Here is a 19720-nt window from a genome sequence, read left to right as displayed (position 1 = left end):
TTTCTGTCTTTAAAGTTAGACCTATTCTCTGGTATATTTGGGGTTGGCATCTGTTTTGCCCGATTGGCCCTAGTTTTGGGGGTACGGCTTGAATCGGCATATAAGGTGGCTAAGCCGTACCCCCAAAACTAGAGCCAGTTGGGCAAAACTGATGCCATATTTAGATTCAGAAACCTCAAAATACCTTAAATTCATTCAAACATCCACAGTAACTTTTTTTACAAAAAGGTTTTCTTGCACGCCTGTGCAATCTTCCTCCTCCTCTTCCTCTCCCCCCCCCCCACTCTTTCTCTACCCCCTGTTCTCAGGTTTTCAAAAGGAAGAGGGATAGCAACTAGCATTGGGAAGGGGACTTCCACTGGATTACTCTGCCACACCCCCTTTTCCCAACAGTTCAAAAGGGCAGGAGTGATCCACCCCTGAGGCAAACTGAATCATCCACTTGGGGGAGGTGGCATGATGGTGGAGGTCCTCTGAGTCAACACACCATCTGACCCAGCTACTGTGATCTTGATCACTCTGTGGTGATCAGGCAACTACCTCCTGCTGCTCCTCTGTGGCTTCATTGGCCAAGCCAATTGAGATCCTGGCCCATGTGCTGCCTGCGGCCAGGACCACAGAATGCACCCCCAAGGAGACTGCCATCTCCCATTTAACGTCCAGAGCCTCACACAGCATCCTCTAGCCCTCTGAGACCTTTGGAAGGCCTTTAAACATTAATTCCGGTTTTTATCGGAAAATCAGAAGTTATGTTTAATGGTCCTCCAGAGGCCTCAGAGGGTTAGAGGATGCAGTGTGAGGCTTCCCTGGCCCACAGAAGGGCTCCAGTGGGTGGGTGGCATTGGCAGGGGGCATGGGCAGCAGTGCCACCCCCACAGGCCTCACAGGCATGGCACCCCGGAGTATTTGCCTCCTGACCCCTGGGAATGCCAGTGGGCCAGGGAGAGAAGATCTTGAGAGCAGAAATCTCAAGAGATTTGGCACCAAACAGTTTTGAAGATTCAGCAGCCAGTGGAGAAGGTGAGGAGGGGTAAGAGATTGAAGCAATGGTGCACACTAAAAAAAGAGGGGTGGAATTTCAGCAGCCCCCCCCCCAGACACCACTGAGATTATGCCTGTCTATGGGGCTCATTCTCTTGGATAGTAACAAACTTGTGAAAGTTCGGACGGCTCTGAGACTTGTAGTGGAAGGAATTATAAGAGTGAGAGAGAGAGAGAGAGAGAGTGCATCACCCAGAGAGTCGCGTATAAGCCTTGTGGTGTGGAGCGAACCGTACCACTAAATTAAACTGGGAATTAAAGGATATTTAATAAGATTGAAATGCGCAATGGATCTTGTTTTCCGAGAACTGTTGTCTCTGCTTTCCTCTTTGAGATAAATTAGTTCATTCCCAGAGACAGGGAGAGAAAGCACAACTGAAGCATGTGTGTTTGGACAGATACGATGGGGGAAATGGACAGCAGGCCAGTCAGAGGAAATTTCCTAATAACCCTGTGAGTTCTGACTTCACCCGCTCCTCTTCATCTGAGAACTGCAACATGTCTTTTCAAATATTAAGAGACTCGAGCTCCATCATTAAATGGGAAGATGAGTACATTGTGCTCTACCAGGGCATGAATTTAAGGAGCAACCTGCAGGAGGTGATATATGAGCCAATTGACAGATGTTCAATCAAGTGGAAGATGAAAATCGGAAGCTGTCTTCTCCGGGATCAACCCGTTGGTCCATTCAAGTTCAGTATTGTCAACACTGATGGCCAGCAGACCTCCAGATCTTTCCCATCCCTATTTAGAGATGGTTCAACCTGGGAACTTCTGTTGCTCTGAGCTGGGGTTCCTCCCCAAGATTTTTTAGACCAAAGATTTGTTTTGATACTTCAAGTGTTATCCTCCTCAAGTGTTATCCTCAGCTGGAGATACAGGTCCAACCTTGTTATACATGGGATTTTTATACACACGATTTGTTTCAACAGGAATGGACACTGAAAATGAGAAGGAATGTGCTGATCCCTGGAGAAGGGGGAAAATGCACCCCTTTAAAATGCTTTTCTTACTGTTGTAGAGATTTTTTTATCTCAGCACAATGAGAAGGGCCCTGTGAAGGAGTTGTGGGGAGTTGTAGGGGTTGAAAGAATTATAGGGGAGGATTTGTTAGGGGGAGTACAGAACAGCAAAGGACAGCATGGGAAAGGAAGTAAGAACCTCTGAAGTTAGAACTGCAGGATTAGGCAAAGTGTGGGGGAAAAGGTGTGAAACCCAGAGGGGAAATGTAAGAGAAACCCAGAGGGCCAGATGGCCTTGAGGAATAGGAAGGATAACACTGGGGTGCAGAGATAACACACAGGTGCAGATGGTGAGACCGAACCAGGGAAAAGAAGTACATGCAGGGCTTCTGATTGGATCAGGGGGGGAAAAGTGGACCCAAGATGTGATTGGTTAATTAGATAAGTGGGTTGAGTATGACTCAGCAACATTGTAAAATATTGATTAGCGGATGGGAAGATAAAGTTGCGCCAAGCCTGATCTCTGGGTCCCCTCTGGGGTTGGCGAAGGCCAAGGGAAAGCTCTGCTTCTTGGAATACTCTGTTGGAAGAAAGATGTAATATGTATGCACAGAATAGGAACAGTGGGGTTTGTTGTTTTTTCTGTGGCTGTATACGTACTGACATTCCAGCTGCCCTCGAGGAGCCCATTGTATTGGGTGGCAGCTGTGTAAGTTAATGACCTAAACTACAATAAAGAACCTTTGTGTGAATTCTAATGAATGTGTATTCAAAGGGGGGGATTTGGATGGCTCAGAAGAACCCAGGGGCTTGCTCCTTGTCCTTTAAATTAAAGGAAAACAATCCTTTACAATAGTTAGAGAGAGGGCAGCCAGTTGACAATCCATCAATCATTCTCTCTCCAAGAGACCCCCTCCCTTCCCCCTGAACACTTGAAAGAAAGATAATCCTTTCTAAGCACCTAGAGAGAGACTGATTGTTGGGTTGTCATCTTAATGCCTCAGCAAGGCTGTTTCTAAATCACATGAGAAAGGGACTTTGTTTTTTAAATTGATTTGCTGTAGTACGATTTTTGCCATTCAGGTGAATTCTGGGAACGGAACCCATGCAAATAGTGAGACTCAACCTGTATATAAATATATATGTGCGTGTGCGTGTTTACACCCTTCCCACTGCCATTTTAAAATTTCCAGTTGTCCTGTCCTCCATCTTGGAATGTCCTCCATCTTGGAATGCATAAATAAGCACCAAGAAAGAGGGTGATTCAGTGGTGCTGCCTGCTGCCCACCATTAAGCTGGGAACACTTGTTGGGATTGCTTACTGGGAACCAGTCAGGGCATGGATAAGGCTCCTTCTCCCTCTCCACACTGTAGTTGCTGATAGTAGCATGAAGGAAGACGTGGGTCAATCTACTCCCCAGTTCCTGGGACTACGAGGGGATAGCTGGTGCATGCGCATACTTTCCAAAGCATGGACAAATGTGCCATTGAGGTAACCACTGCGGCTCCCACCCTCCAGTTCCCAAAAAAGACAGAATTACTATTGTGTGTTGACTCACTCTGAGTTGATTCTCTCCTTGGTGTTCCAAGGAAGTCTTCCTCGACTGTTTTGTTGTTCTGCTGGAAGGAACTTTTTTTATCCAAGGCTTCGACTTTTCCTTCTCTTGCTCTAGGCCATTGCTCCCCACTCTGCCATCTTCTGACACTCTGAATAATCTCCTTCCTGTGCTGTTCCCTTGAAGGCATTTCAAGTGCAAGCTTTGATCACGTTTCTTTGAGTCTGTTTTTTTTTTTTTTTTAAGTCTTTCCATATTCAGGCTCCCTGAGTTGCATTTCCTCATGTGAATGATAAACCACTCACAAATGGGTTATGTCAGAGGAATTGCCCCCAATTGTCTGTCTTCTGAGAAGAGGGCAGAATGGAGGGAGAGAAGAACACCTATATCGGTCTCTGTGCTGGCTGGGCACATAACATCTCATCCTTCCTTGTGAGTCAGAGTATCATTTTCAAACTGAAAAACATCCACTTCATGAGAGAAGACACCATGATATGCACGGCGGCAGAGGATCATGAGCATGGCTATGCTTTTGCAACAAAAGATCGCAGCCAGAAAGAGAAAGAGAAAAATATAGTTGTCTCAGGAAGAACAAAGGAAGAAGAGAACACAGAGGAAAATAACAAGCCTTCCCGCCCCTTCCTCCTTTTCAGATCTAGGTAACAGGAGAAGGTGGAGTGGCAGAGGTTGTGGTGGGCATGCCACCAGGTTATAGTGGGGAGGTATTTGGTACACCACTTCAGGTGCCCGAAGATGGCCTTGTGACAGATCTTTAAAAGAGACTCAAGATGGCAGCCTGTGGCTCGGTTCTGAATTACAGGACGGGGGTGCAATTTTGAACTACTGCTCTAGGCTATCTTGTTTCAAAATTGCACCATCCGTCCTATAAACTTGAAAAACGGAAACCTCAATGCCTAGGCTCTATCTAGCTTCAGACTGCAAGCAGACCCAACCAATGGCCTGCTGTTTGGGACAGTGGCCAAACAGATGCCGTCAGGGAGCCCAAGACCAGCAGGCATGAAGGCAATAGCCTTTTTTTGCTGTTGCCCTCCAACAACCAATATTCAGTGGAATACCGCCTCTGAACCCAGAGTTATCACATTCAGTTGAAGTGGGTGGGGGGGGAACAGAATGGGTTCTGTTTTAAACTCTGCGTAAAACTCTTACACAAAGCTGAAGCATATTTCTGTCTGCTCTAGCTGTCTCTTAGGATTGCTAGCATGCCTCCAAAGTCCATGTTTCCCTAACTCAGCAATTTTCAACCTTTTTCATCTCAGGGCACACTGACAAGATGCTAAAAATGTACAGGCACACAATCAGTTTTTTTTTATAATGGACAAGACATACCATGCTGCTGGGGGGAGGGGGCTAATATCCCCCAACGACCCTAATAATAAATGACCCTTCCCCAAATTCCCGCAGCACACCTACAAAACATTCACGGCACACCAGTGTGCCACAGCGTACTAGTTGACAAGCGTTGCTCTAGCTTTTGTCTTTCTTCTTCTTCTTCTTCTTCTTCTTCTTCTTCTTCTTCTTCTTCTTCTTCTTCTTCTTCTTCTTCTTCTTCTTCTTCTTCTTCTTCTTCTTCTTCTTCTTCTTCTTCTTCTTCTTCTTCTTCTTCTTCTTCTTCTTCTTCTTCTTCTTCTACATTTCTCAAGGATCGGCAACCCTGTGACACCATCCAGCCCACCCAGGATGTGATACACCCAGGCCCTGTCTCAGAAATGTCAGGTTTTTGATGTGTTGCCGCTAATCCTGTCAATGGAAATCCCACCAGTGGATGGGGACAAGGCGCCATAAATGGTGCTGATCTCCTAATGACCTTCACAGGCACCTATAGGCAGTGGTATAGCTACAGGAGGGTGGCATGGTCAGTACCGCAGGCGCCGCAATGCGCTGTGTAAGCTGCCCACCCCACTTGCTGTCAGAGCCAGTTGGAATGACTCCGACGGCAAGTGGGAGGGGCTGCTTACATGGCGCATTGCAGCACTTATTGTGCTGCCCCCTCTGTAGGTATGCCACTGCATACAGCCAGTCTCTCCACCTATATCCCCTCTGGTCATCAGACAAGAAAAACAAGGAATGCTAGGCAAGCATCCCAGATCTTGGTCAGCCTGAATCTTTTCCCAGCCTTGGCTGTGACTCTGCAGAGGCTTTCATCAAACTCCCCTTGGCGAGAGTCCGTTCAGTAGCATGACAGGAATATCCATAGAACAAGCTCCTGATTAGCTTCAGTGCTGTCAGGCCCAATTACATCTTTACTGAGCCTGACAGAAGCTTTTGTGAAGCTTGTCCTCCATGTTTCTCCTGCCTCCCAGCCGCACTCCCTTTCCTTCCTTCAGCAGCACACAACACACTTGCCGGGCTAATTGCTCTGGGTGGCTGACATCTTTCTTTGGAGTCGAAAATGGGGGCTTTGCTTGAAAGCAATTGCTCGACTCGCGTGGAAAGAGTTGGACCAAGAAAGGGGGACGCTTTCTGCACCTCCAGCAAACACTCATCAGGAGCTGAGTTCCATGCAGTTTCAGGCTCACCCTTGCAGCCAAAGCAAGAGAACAGGAGGTCACGGTGAAGACATTGTCCCTTGGGCCCGATCTAGGCCTCGGAGCCACGTGGCGGCAAACAGGAGGACACAGCAAGAGGAACAGGAATGAAAAATGAGTCAGAAGAGGGTGGCACAGAAACTGGCCAAATATCATGGAATTACAGCCATGGCCAGTATATGTATATGACTGTACCACCCCACCTGGAACAGTCATTCCCCCCCCCCCCAACTTTAAGAATGTTTTGGGGTTTCCTTTGTCATTTTAGTTTGCAACATTAAGGGCTTCCATTTAAAGAATTAGAGCTTTGTCTCTAGTTAGAGTTGACTCTAACTAGATACCATTGTCTCTAAAATTTAAAGACCAATTTGATGTTCTGGGTGGGGAAGGGGACCACTGATATATTTAGGGATGCCAGAACGTAAGAACATATCCAGAACAAAAGAAGAGCCCCTCTGGATCAGGCCAAAGTCCCATCTGTCCAGCTTCCTGTATCTCACAGTGGCCCACCAGATGTCGCAGGGAGCACAGAAGACAACCAGAGACCTGCATGCAAGGGAGGAAGCTGGACAGTTGGGCCTTTGGCCTGATCCAGTTGGGCTCTTCTTTTGTTCTTATGCATCCTGGTGCCACTCCCTGGCATCTGGCAAGTCAGAGATAGCCTGCATCTAAAACCAAGAGGTTACATATACCCATCATGGCTTGTAATCTGTGATGGATTTTTCCTCCAAACAGTGGCGTCACTAGGATTCGCGTCACCCGGTGCGGGAGGCCTGCACGTCACCCCGTGTAGTGGGCGGGGCAATGCCCCAGGTGGTGGGCATGATGATGTACCATCGCCCCGCCACCACTGGTTTTTTGGCTGTAACTTTTGTTAGAACACAGATATTTCAATGTGGTTTGTTTCATTGCATTCTGCATGAAATTATGCATTGATTGATATAAAACATGATGGTATTATTCCTCCAAACTCTGATTTTAGTGATTTTGAAAACTTTTAGAGTCTCACACACATACCCCGTGTCAACTCACTAACACCTTATTGGAGCAGTTCTCAAACATTTAGCACTGGGACCCACTTTTTAGAATGACAGTCTGTGCAGGACCCATTGGAAGTGATGTCATGGCCAGAAGTGACATCATCAAACAAATTAAAATAAATAATTATAAATAATTAAATTAAAATAAAAGAAATAATTAAATAAGGGGGAGCCAGTCCTGTTCCACCAAGTGAATCTACTCTGAAGTAAGTCCTATTGTGGTCAATGGGGCTTAGGAAACTGTGGATAGGATTGCAGCCTGTGAGCCCAATCCTATGCATGTCTACTCTGAAGTAAGTCCCATAGTGGTCAATGGGGCTTACTCTCAGGAAAGTGTGGGTAGGATTGCAGCCTGTGAGCTCAGGCCTATGCTTTTCTACTCAGAAGTAAGTCCCACAGTGGTCAATGGAGCTTACTCAGTAATCTGCCTGCAATAACAGCCCCCAAAAAGAATCAGTGAGATTTTCAGCCCTCCCCAGCACCCAGTTTAAATTTCTTCTATTTCAGGCATATCAATTCAAAGACCCACCTGGCTTTTCAAGTGCAAAATAGAAAACATTCCCCTTTCCAGTTCAAGCCTCTTTTTTTGGCCTTTTGTGTGTGTGTGGGGGGGGGGGGAGGCTGCCTTCTGGAGCATTTGTTGCACTCCAGCTCCATCGGATCGGGGCCATTCTGGTGTCCTCACATTCCCCTTTGCCTGGCCTGACCACCAGCCAAGACATGTCTGCCTACTCACGAGTAAATGTGACTGTGAGGCTGCTTCGCTTTCCGTAGGGCTCAATAGACTCACAGCTGGGAGGGGGGACCTCCTTCTCGGGTGTTTTTGGGGGCTGCATTCATTGGATCAGGACAATTCTGATGCCCCTGGAGTCCTCTCAGCCTGCCCTTTCTGATGGACTAAGGCAGGTTCACCTACTAGTGAGTAAACGCGGCCACGTAGCTTTGTTTCGGGCACAGACTCACAGCTGGGAGGGAGGGACCTTCTCGGGTGTTTTGGGGGGACTGCATTCATTGGATCAGGACCATTCTGATGTCGTTGGATTCCTTTCAGCCTGCCCTTTCCGACAGACTATGGCAAGTACATCTACTCATAAGTAAACACATGATACGGCTCACTTTCACTTTCCATAGGGATCCATGCATTTTTTCTTTCTGGTTTTTTGGCCATAACTTTTGAAGGAAAGGAGCTATTTCAATTCTGTTGTTTGCATTGCATTCCACTGGGAATTCCACATCCAACAGTGTATGGCATGACAGGGTAGCTCCTAAAGCTGCTATTTTAGCACATCACCCCCCCCAGGGCGTGTCACCCCCGGCGCGTCACCCAGTGCGGCCCGCACCCCCTAGCGATGCCAGTGCCTCCGGAAATCTGTCCAATCCCCTTTGAAAGGCATCTAGGCCAGACACCATCACCACATCCCGAGGCAAGGAGTTCTACAGACTAATGACATGCTGGGTAAAGAAATATTTTCTTTAGTCTGTTCTAACTCTCACAATACTCAATTTTAGTGGATGTCCCCTGGTTCTGGTGTTGTGTGAGAGGGAGAACAACATCCCTTGTCTACTCTATTCATCTCCTGCATAATTTTGTACATCTCAATCATGTTCCCCCTCAGGCACCTTTTTTCTAGACGGAAGGGCCCCAAATGCTGTATGTAGCCTTTCCTCAAACGGAAGGTGCCCCAGCCTAGTAATCATTTTGGTCGCACTCTTCTGCTCCTTTTCCATTTCCACTATATCTTTTTTGAGATGTGTGACCAGAACTGGGCACACTACTCCAGGTGTTGCCTTGCTATCAGTTTGTACAACGGCATTATATTATTGGCTGTTTTATTCTTAATCACTTCTTTAATGATCCCAAACATGGAGTTAGCCTTCATACTGCCACCAAACATTGGGTTGATACTTTCATCGAGCTGTCCACCAGCACCCCAAGGTCTCTCTCCTGATCTGTCACAGACAGCTCAGAACCCATTAGCCTATATAGGAAGTTTCAATTTTTTGCCTGAATGTGCGTACTTTACATTTAAATGGAAATGTATCTGCTACTTTGCTGCCCATTCTCCCAGTCTGGAGAGATCATTTTGGAGCTCTTCACAATCCCTTCTGGTCTTCACCACTCGGAAAAATTTAATGTCGTCCACGAACTTGACCACCTTGCTGCTTAGCCCTATCTCCGGGTCATTTGTGAACAAGTTGAAATGCACCTGTCCCTTTGGGGCACACTGCTTTTCACCTCTCTCCATTCTGAAAATTGCCCACTGATACCCACTCTCTGTCTCCTGGTCCTCAACCAGTTCCTAATCCATGAGAAGACCTGCCCTTTTATTCCCTGACTGTAGAGTTTTCTCCACAGACTTCGCTGAGGGACCTTGTCAAATGCCTTCTGAAAATCCAGATATATAATATCTAGGAATTGAACTCCCGCGGGTAACGAGGGCCCACTGTATTATTAAGGCAAATTGAAACATTAACTCTCAATTTAAGCATTTGAAGACACAATCCTAACCAGGTCTACTCAGAAGTAAGTCCTATTGTGTTCAGTGGGACTTACTCCCAGGAAAGTGAGGTTAGGATTGCAGCCTGACAGTAATTACTTGTGGACAATATGGCCAGTAGCATAGTTATATAATGATTTTTAAACCTTTGGTGGTTATACTAGGATTTATTTAATAGGATTTTTTGTGCGTATGTGGCATACAAAAAGTGTTTTTGGGGAAAAGTTTTTCCCCCTGCCTTTTACACAGATGATTTATCAATGGTTCATTCTGGAATTTTTTCCTTCTTTGTGTCTGTGTGGCCTCCACTTTTCTCCCAAACACTTGCGTTATTAAATAAACTCAACAGAGCACAGAACATATGGCACGAATTACAGCAAACTGGCAATATGGGCTGCATAAATAGAATCTGGTCACATGACCCACGGCAGCAGGATAAAACAGCGGAAAGATCGAGAAGGAAAGGCAGGATGGGAATGGGAAGGGGGGAGAAGATGCAATGGGCATTGCCTCTGAAAGAAAGAAAATGCCATCCTTTTCAGGACAGGGGAGAATCCTAAACTGCTAGCCCAGCACATCTCAAACTGTGGGTCGGAACCCAGTTTGTGACCGGATTTCTGGTGGGTCCTGCAGAGCCTCCAATGAAAACATGAATGATGGAAAGATCAGATAGCTAATTGCCTCAAGCCCTGAGGCAAATCAGAAATCAGATAGCTGCTAACTGCCCTGCAAAGAGCTAAGCTCCTACAGTTTGCAAGTCAGCTGCTAATTGCCCTGCAAACAGTCAAGCTCCTCCTGTTTTCAAGGAGCTGAGTTCCTTCAGTTTGCAAGCTTGTGCAAATATAGGGAGATAAATGTTTGAGCGTCTTTTTTCTGGTGTGTGTTTCATTTTTCCCATGTCCATCAATGACAGGTAGCGGGGGCAGGTGAAGGCTGGGTCACATAACGAAGGCCCTCAAGCCTTGTGGTTGCCTCATTATGAGAAATGGATCTTAGGTTTTTATGCAATTAAATAAAAAGAACTTGTAAACAAACAAATAAAAATATTATTTCTTTCTAGATCACTTTAAAAAAAAAAAGTCTCATAAAGCTAGGCGGCTCCCAATAGACTGTCATTTTAAAAAGTGGGTCCGGGTGTTAAAACATTTGGGAACTACTGTGCTAGGGTGTTGGCAAGGGTGTGACAGTCATAAATAGATTTTCAAAGGGGTGTGGATTTTCAAAAGGGGTTCACCTGAATGCAACCAACTAGTTGTGATAAGGTTTATTTCCCATAAAAATCAGAATCCATATGGGCAACTTGGAACCCATATTGTCTGTGTAGCACAAGATTCAAAAGTTGCTAAGCCAGTTAGTGAACTTTTGACATCAGTTACTGAACTCCAGAGGACTCTGTCTGGGTCAGGAGTAGAGGATATGGCCAGTACCTGGGCATAAATGGTTCTTTAATAATAATAATAATAAATAATAAAACTTTATTTTTATCCCACCCTTCTCCCAAAAAGGGACCCAGGGCAGCTAACAACATATAAAACAGATTAAAACATAATTTCACAAACAGATAAAAACATTAAAAAACACATTAGCAGAACCCATAAAAACAGTAGTCAGAAGAGTCAGAATAAAAGAGCATAAAACAGCAGTTCTTAGAGGAATCGGGCCTGTAAAAAAGCAACTAAAAGATATATAAAAGATGTTAAAAAGGCCATAACGTCAGAAGGCTTGGTTAAACAACAAGGTCTTCAGGCCTCGCCGAAAGGTCTCGAGGGAGGGAGCCATTCTCAAGTCAAGGGGAAGGGAGTTCCACAACGTTGCTGCCACTACTGAGAAGGCCCTATTTCTTGCCGCCGCCCCACGTACCTCCTTGGGTGGTGGCACTTGTAAAAAGGCCTTCTCTGATGACCTGAGAGGACGAGCCGGATTGTATGGGAGTAGGCGATCTCTAAGATAACCTGGTCCAGAGCAGTATAGGGCTTTAAAGGTCAAAACCAGCACCTTGAATTGGGCCCGGAAACGAATGGGCAGCCAATGTAGCCCCCGGAGAAGCGGGCTGACAGAGTCAAACCGCCTAGCTCCAGTGACCACACGGGCCGCCACATTCTGCACTAATTGCAGTTTCCGAACCGTCTTCAGGGGCAGCCCCACATAAAGCGCGTTACAATAATCTAACCTCGATGTTACCGTAGCATGGATCACCGTGGCCAGGTCTGCACGATAATGGATATATCCTGCTCCATATCTATTTTATCATATATATGCCATTTCCAGACTCTTTCTTCTGTGTTTTATTGAATCAAGGTGAATTTATGTTTTCCTGCTAAAAGGGTCTGTCTATGTGATGTCTTAGCAATCAAATTGTACGAGCAATTTTGCTAGAGTTCATCTAGTAGTTAATGAAGAAAGTACCTCTTGTATCTGATAAGAAACCGGAGGATCTCAGCCCAAAACCCTATATATGACTCGTAAGTTGTTGACTAAGTGGTCAGCCTTCCCATACCACCGGGAACGCTGTCCCAAGCACTCTAGCAAACTCCTAACTCCAGCGTCTTTGTTTTCTTTGCCCGACAGTGCCCTAATGCAGAGACCGGCTCATCCATGAGACCAGCTGAGGTAACAGATACATTGGGGGAGCACATTCATTTCTGTCTACTTCAGGCCAAATCCTATCCAATTTTCCAGTGTTGGTGCTGCTGTGCCAATGGGGCATGCACTGCATCCTGTGGTGGGGAGGCAATCACAGAGGCCTCCTCAAGGTAAGGCAACATTTGTTTCCTTATCTTGGGACTGCATTGCTGCTACACCGGTGCTGGAAAGTTGGGTAGGATTGGGCCCTTACTTGTCTCAATGACCCTCCTTCTCCTTCCATTGCCTGTATTGGAAAAGGAAGAGGGGGGCGGAGAGGCAGAGGAAATGTGGAGAGGAGGAAAGTGCTGTGCTAGAACACTGGAGAATGGGAGGAGCAGAGGCAAGGGGGGGCAGCATATCTCCATAGGCATCAGGAGGACTTGGGCCACTCCTGGTACCATTCATGCCCCAGACCAGTTCTAAATCCCAGGCATTCCTGCAGCAAAACAATAGGGGTGGCTGCCTCTTTAGAAAAAAAATCTTCTCATTCCTGCTGTAGATCTCATCTAGCCCCATTTATATTTAGTGCCACTGCAGCTGCTGCACCTGACAGAGCTGTTAAACCTCAAACAAAACATATTTTCTAATAAGCCAGCATTTAATTAGCCACCTGTGCAATAAAGGCCTTTATTAAACCAATGCTGGCGGAACAGCGAGACAAAGGGTGATCGGGCTCCTGGGGCCGGGGAGGGGAACTGCAGTTCGGCACCCTTCATTTGCCGGTTTGTCTCTCACTCTGTTTTGGAGAATGACTGGAAATCTTCTTGTATGGCAGGCATGCTTTAGCTAACCTCCCAGGGCTGGCTCATTTTGAATACAAAGATGCATGCAGGCATACCTACAAATCAGGATCCACTGCAGTTTTTCTTTCCCCCCCCCACCCCACATATGCACACACATTTGCAAGGTAGGCCACAAGGCCATTAATGGGTCTCCTCAGAGGTATTTTGCTTGCATAAGTCCAAGAAGAGGCAGGGGTGCTGGGCTGGGACAATGGAGATCACATCCGGCATGCTATCTGACATGCCACTATGATCCACCACCTTTTGCCCCTTCTCTCCCTACTCCAAACCTCCCCAAAACTGCCCACCAGCTGCCCATGCCAGCATCTTATCTGGTCTGACATGGGCTGGATCCATGGCGGGCACGTGGAGCCTCCGCCCATTTGCAACAGCGGTTCCTATGTGCACAATGGTGGCATGACTTTTATGACATCCTAAGAGAACTTACTGCAGCAGATCAGAAGATCCGCTGCTTGAACCCTTCTCTAGGATTAGGCCGTGTGACCAGTGTCAAATTTAATAATACAAGCTATTGGCTGACCAACTTTCATGATCAAAGCTCATGTTACAGCTGTTGTTAGACATCATTGAACCCTTTGCTTTTCTTCATTCTCCTTTCCAGTTTAGTTTGCTGATCCCTTTCATCCTCTCTGGCTTCTTGACCTTTCTTTCTGCTGTTTTAAGCATGAAGAAGGCAAAGGATTCCCCAATGAGACAAAAGCAGTACTAAAGACATAAGTGTCCACATGTCCACATTATTGAATTCATTGCCAATAGACCAGATAGGACTAGATGCACCAATGATCAGATTTGCTATGAGATCCATTGAGGGTTGAAGTTCTCACATGTCTGCCAAGGATAATCTGATTATAGGCGGAGCCCCTTGATCCGTGAGGGTTCCGTTCCCAGACCCCAGCAGATATTGAAAACCACTGATAATGAAATCTGTGGTTTTCGAAGCCCACCTTTGCTCCAAATGGAACTCCAATCTGGAACTGTTCTGAGCCTTGGGAAGGCCATGTACTGGTGGTATGGGTGAAGGAGATGTACCACCTCGTGTGGCCTCTCTGAGGCTCAGAATGGCACCTGGAGTTGTTTGCGGACAACTTCCGTTTTACCAGCCTCTCCGTGGCCGAGATTTAACTGGCCTTGCACGGCCTCTCTGAGGCTCAGAAAACCTCCCAGATGCCTGAGAGGTCTGGGGGGGGGAGCACTCTGGGGGTTTGACATTTGCAGTGGGGAAAATCAAAGGATAAAGAGGCCCCACCTGTACTGCATTCTCAGAACTGACACCACAACTGACAGCAAAATGGAAGTGAAGCACTACAGAGCCACCTATGTAGAAATTCTCAGACGTCGAGATGAGAATGGAAAGTGTTAATAGAGCTACATGGATGAAAAGGTTTCTGTTTCCCTTGAAAATGGTTTGGTTGCCCCTGTGGCACCTTTTTCGGAATGCTCTTTGATATTTACAACCATCAGTGAATCCTAGAGAAAATCCACAGCAGTTGGATTGTCTGAGCTACCTGAACTGTGACCTTACAATTCCAACAAAGGCAGTGGACTGAGAAAAGGGGGGGAAAAAAAGAAAAGAAGGAGAATGTTCTGACAATATATGTAACATACGGTTTACAGAAAAGCTGCCGGCAAGACGGAACTGGGCTAATGTCTTTGAAAAACCACCCAAAAAGAAATAGTTGGATTATTTCATTTTTTAAAATGTAGATCCTGCATGACCTATGAAAATGCAAAGCAGTCTAACATCAAAAATAATGATTATAATCAATCAGAGCATCAATGAAAGAACAGCAAATAACAGCGGCAGAGGGCCAGCCCCTCATCATTGTGATGGTCTCCTAGAGAAGACATGTCTGAACCAGAGGTCAACAAACATGACCCAATCCTAACCAACTTTCCAGTGCCAATGCAGCCTTTTCGACAGGGTGTGCACTCCATCCTGCAGTTGAGGGGTATTCACAGATGGAACCTGTATAAGATTAGGGCAGGCAGACTTTCTGGAGAGTGTGTTTGGTGCTCCAATTTGCATTGGTGGCAAGAATGTGGAGCAAATGAGCAGGGCATATGGGAGAAGGTGCTCCTTAAAAGACTCGAATTCTGAATGGTGAGAAGTTTCAAAGAAGCACTGCCTGCGTTCTGGCCTTTTTTGGAGAAGAGATTCCTGATGCCGTATGGTATCTTTGTGTTGTTGGCAACCTTCAGTCTCGAAAGACTATGGTATTGTGCTCTGAAAGGTGGTTCTGGAACAGCGTCTAGTGTGGCTGAAAAGGCCAATTCGGGAGTGACAATCCCTTCCACACTGGGAGCAAGTGCAGTCTGTCCCTGGTCTGTCTCCCTGGTTATGGGCCTTCCTTCTTTGCCTCTTTACCTCGGTCTGTTGGCCAAGTGTCTCTTCAAACTGGGAAAGGCCATGCTGCACAGCCTGCCTCCAAGCAGGCCACTCAGAGGCCAGGGTTTCCCACTTGTTGAGGTCCACTCCTAAGGCCTTCAGAACTTTGTGTACCTTGGCTCAACGATCTCCGACACTCTTTCTCTCGATACCGAGCTAAACAAACACATCGGTAAAGCAACTACCATGTTTTCCAGACTCACAAAAAGAGTCTGGTCCAACAAGAAGCTGACGGAACATACCAAGATCCAGGTCTACAGAGCTTGTGTCCTGAGTACACTTCTGTACTGCAGCGAGTCATGGACTCTTCGCTCACAACAGGAGAGGAAACTGAACGCTTTCCACATGCGCTGCCTCTGACGCATTCTCGGTATCTTTGTAATGTTTGAATTATTTACAAATATATTGATTGGGGATTGCATTGAGGTAGGTAGCCCAGCATTCCTAGAGGCAACAACAGATAACATCAACCACTCAGAGAAGTATTCAAGCACCCTAAAGGACGTTGTGTACTACCTGTTCCCTCTCTTAATTTTTCATTCCAATAACACGCCAAGCATTTGGGATGACACAAGCTAGATCGTTAAATGATCATGTTCTGAAGCAGGAATTAATGGCAGGAGAAAACACTCTAATGGAAAAACAAAGTAAATTTTGTTGTTGTTGTTTAGAGTTTGTGGAGCTTGGCCATAAGAACATAAAAAGGGCCCTGCTGGATCAGGCCAATGGCCCATCTAGTCTAGCTTCCTGTATCCCACAGTGGCCCAGCAGTTGCCTCAGGGAACACACAAGACAGCAAGACACCTACATCCTGTTGCCATTCCCTTGCAGCTGGCATTCTGAGGTAGTCTACTTCTAAAACCAGGAGGCTGCATGTGCCCGTCATAGCCTGTAACTTGTGATGGACTCTTCTTCCAGAAATCTGTCCAATCCTCTTTTAATGGTATCAAGGCCAGGTGCCATCACCACAACCGGTGGCAAGGAGTTCCACAGACTAATCACACACTGGGTAAATAAATGTTTCCTTTTGTCTGTTCTAACTCTCCTGACACTCAGTTTTAGTGCATTTCTCCTGGTTCTGGTGTTAAAGGGTGCTCATGATGAAGTCCTGTACTTTGGCATGTACCACTATGCTACCGCTGGCATCATTCCAGGTTTGAAACTTCTGGCACCACATAAGCAAGTCTGATTTTTTTTTTTTCTATAGCAAAATGTTCTCATTTTGATGAGTGAAGTAGCATCTGATGAAAGCTACAGTAGCTTTACTGCATTAAAAATTAAAATGAAGTTTCATAGCTGGAAAACACACACACACACACACACATACACACACAGAGGATTCAGTCACCTTCAAAGGGGCTTTTGAAGATCAGTTGACAGAGAACTGATAGAATAATGGTACCCTGGATCCTTTCTTCATTCTTTGGTAAATGCTTTGTGAATTCCAGAATTGCAATGGGAAAAATAAAATGGTCTGGGCAATACTGGGCAACAGACCATGTTCTCAGAAACAAATGGGAAGCCCCTATGCAAGTTAATTTCACAGAGTATGGCAAAGGGTCTATCTGCCAAGACATTGTTTCTAAAACGTATATATTTAGTATATTTGTATACCACTTTTCAACAACAAATGTCTCCAAAGTGGTTTATGTAGCAAAGGAATAAAAAGATGTTTCCTGTCCCCAAATAATTCATAGTCTAAAAAAAAGAAACGGGGGAACCAGCCGAAAAGAGCTGCTGGGACGGATACTGTGTTGGGACAAATAAGAAGAGTTGCTCTCTCCCTCTACTATAAGGAGACAGCATTCGTTTCAGAAGATGCCTTTTGGCCCAAGGAGCAGAGATGAGAGGAAGGCAAAATTCTTAAATAAGAACATCAGGACATAAGAAGAGACCCTCTTGAATCAGGCCAAAGGCCCATCTAGTCAAGTTGCTGTATCTCACAGTGGCCCACCAAATGCTACAGGGAGCACAAAAGACAGCAAGACACAACCTGAATCCTGGTGCCCTCCCCTGCATCTGGCCTTCCGAGGTAGGAAATCAAGCCTTGTGTGGAACTGTTAAAAGATCTTGGTACGTTTAGCCTGGTGAAGAGAAGCCTAAAGGGAGATATAATACTCAAGTGTCTGAATGGTTGTCACACAGAAAAAGGGGAGGTCTTATGCATCAATCCCATCCCCACCAGTTTATGCCATGCAGCCACACTACTGGAGCATGTGCTGCACCCTCTGGTGGGGAGTGACCAGACAGTCTAGAAGAGGTAAGTGAAAATACTTTTTTACTTACTTTTCCATAAGCCATTGGCCACAAATGGGTCACCTTAGACCTATGCCAGCTATTTAACTGACATAAGTCTGAGGGGCCTTAGCGGTCATGTCAGGCTGGGAAAAGAGGAATAGGATCTTGGCATGCACTAGTGCTATCAGAATTCACCCTCCTCCCCATCCCAATCCTGCCCTGATTCTTCTCCAAACTACCCATGAATCGCCCCTGCCATCTCCTTACCTGCTCTAGCAGGCTTCTGCTCACATCTGCTTCATGCATGGGGCTTCTCTCTGTTTGAGTCAGTGGTCCTACAGCACACAATAGCAGCACACCTTTTACAATACCACACCACAACTTGCAGTGGCAGATTGCAAGATCCACCCCCAGAAGTTCACAGCAAGATTGGCCTGTTGCTGTCTGTGGCTCCTGAGGGCAATACTAGAACCAGTGGGTTAAAACCACAGAGAAGTAGACTTACAGCCCAATCCTATTCACACTTTCCTGGCAGTAAGCCCCGTTGACTGCAATGGCACTTACTTCTGAGTAGATATGCATAGGATTGGGCTGTTAGGCTAGACATGGGGAAGAATTTCCTAAAGGCAAGAACAGTGCTGCCCTTGAATAGTCTGTGGCAGTTTTTCTCAAATTGTAGTCAGGACCCACTAGGTGGGTCGCAAGCCAATTTAAGGTGGGTTCCCATTCATTTCAATGTGCATTTTATTTTTTCATATATTGATGCTACCATGGTATGTGACTGCATTTGGGGAAATGTACTTTTAATAGGCTACTGTGTATATGCTTTTAACAATGATAGTCAATGGAACTTACTCCTGGGTAAGTGTGGATAGGATTGCAGCCTTTGGGATGTTTGGGGATTTTTTTTTTTTTTAAACAGATCAGCAATTGCCTGGGAGGGTTTGAAGGGATCTTCTTTATTTTATATGAATTTTAAAACTTATACTTATAGTAAACTTTGAATTTACTTATTTACTTTGATTTTGTCATATGGGGGTGTTAAAAATTTTCCTGCTCCTGGTCACTTCCAGCCATGACATCACTTCCAGGATAATGTCATCACTTCCGGTGGGTCCCAACAGATTGCCATTCTAAAAAGTGGGTCCCAGTGCTAAAAGGTTTGAGAACTACTGGCATATGCAATTGGTAGCAGTTTTGCTGATTTATTTACGTTTTGACCTATGGAATGCCCCCTACCAAAAAGAAAAAAAAAGGTCTGGGGCCACCTTTGATTTTGTTTATTTGTTTGTTAGTTTTCTCAGTGCCAGGCAACTACTTTGTGAAGTTTCCCAGGCACCCCGGCTGATTATTCAGTTGGTTTTTAATGGCTACCTTATGGCCTTGCTTGATTTTACTGGGTTTGCAGTGGCTGCAATTTCATTGGTTCTGCAACGCTGCCCAGTAAAAACAAATACATCGTTTGTATACAGAGTTTTTTATACAGTACCCATGTGGGCTTGCTCAGTGAAATTCACACATAAGCAGACAAATTTAGCGACAAAACAACATTAGTGGAGCAATCCCCTTTCGCTAGTGAAACAGGAGGGGCGGTGGAGAGAAAAGCAATGCCTTGTGGGCTCTTCCGAGAAATCTACAGGCATTCACAGCGCACACCCCCCATTTTGTATGCCAGAAAGACCCCACTGATTTGCATTCCAAAGGACAATTATTCCTCCAGGTACAGTACTTGAGGATTGCAAGCATTGCCTTGATGTTTGCATTCTAGGCTCATCCAGTACAAGCTACAGAAGCAGTGGGACCTCAGGCTTTTTTTGTGAATCACAGACAGGGCCAGCACAGGACTTCTTAGTGCTTGGGACAATGTGTCCCATGCTGCCCCCTCTTCCCTGAAGGCATGCCAACATCTGCCTTCATAGCTCTTCCGCATCCTTCCACTCCCTGAAATCAAAAAGGAGAGGGGAAAAGTAGAAGAAAGTGAAGAAGAGTGAATGGGCGAGAGGAGTGGAGACACTCTAGCCCATC

The sequence above is a fragment of the Tiliqua scincoides genome, chromosome 8 (assembly GCF_035046505.1).
Source record: "Tiliqua scincoides isolate rTilSci1 chromosome 8, rTilSci1.hap2, whole genome shotgun sequence".
Lineage (NCBI taxonomy): Eukaryota > Metazoa > Chordata > Lepidosauria > Squamata > Scincidae > Tiliqua > Tiliqua scincoides.
Note: the sequence above shows the minus strand (reverse complement) of the source record.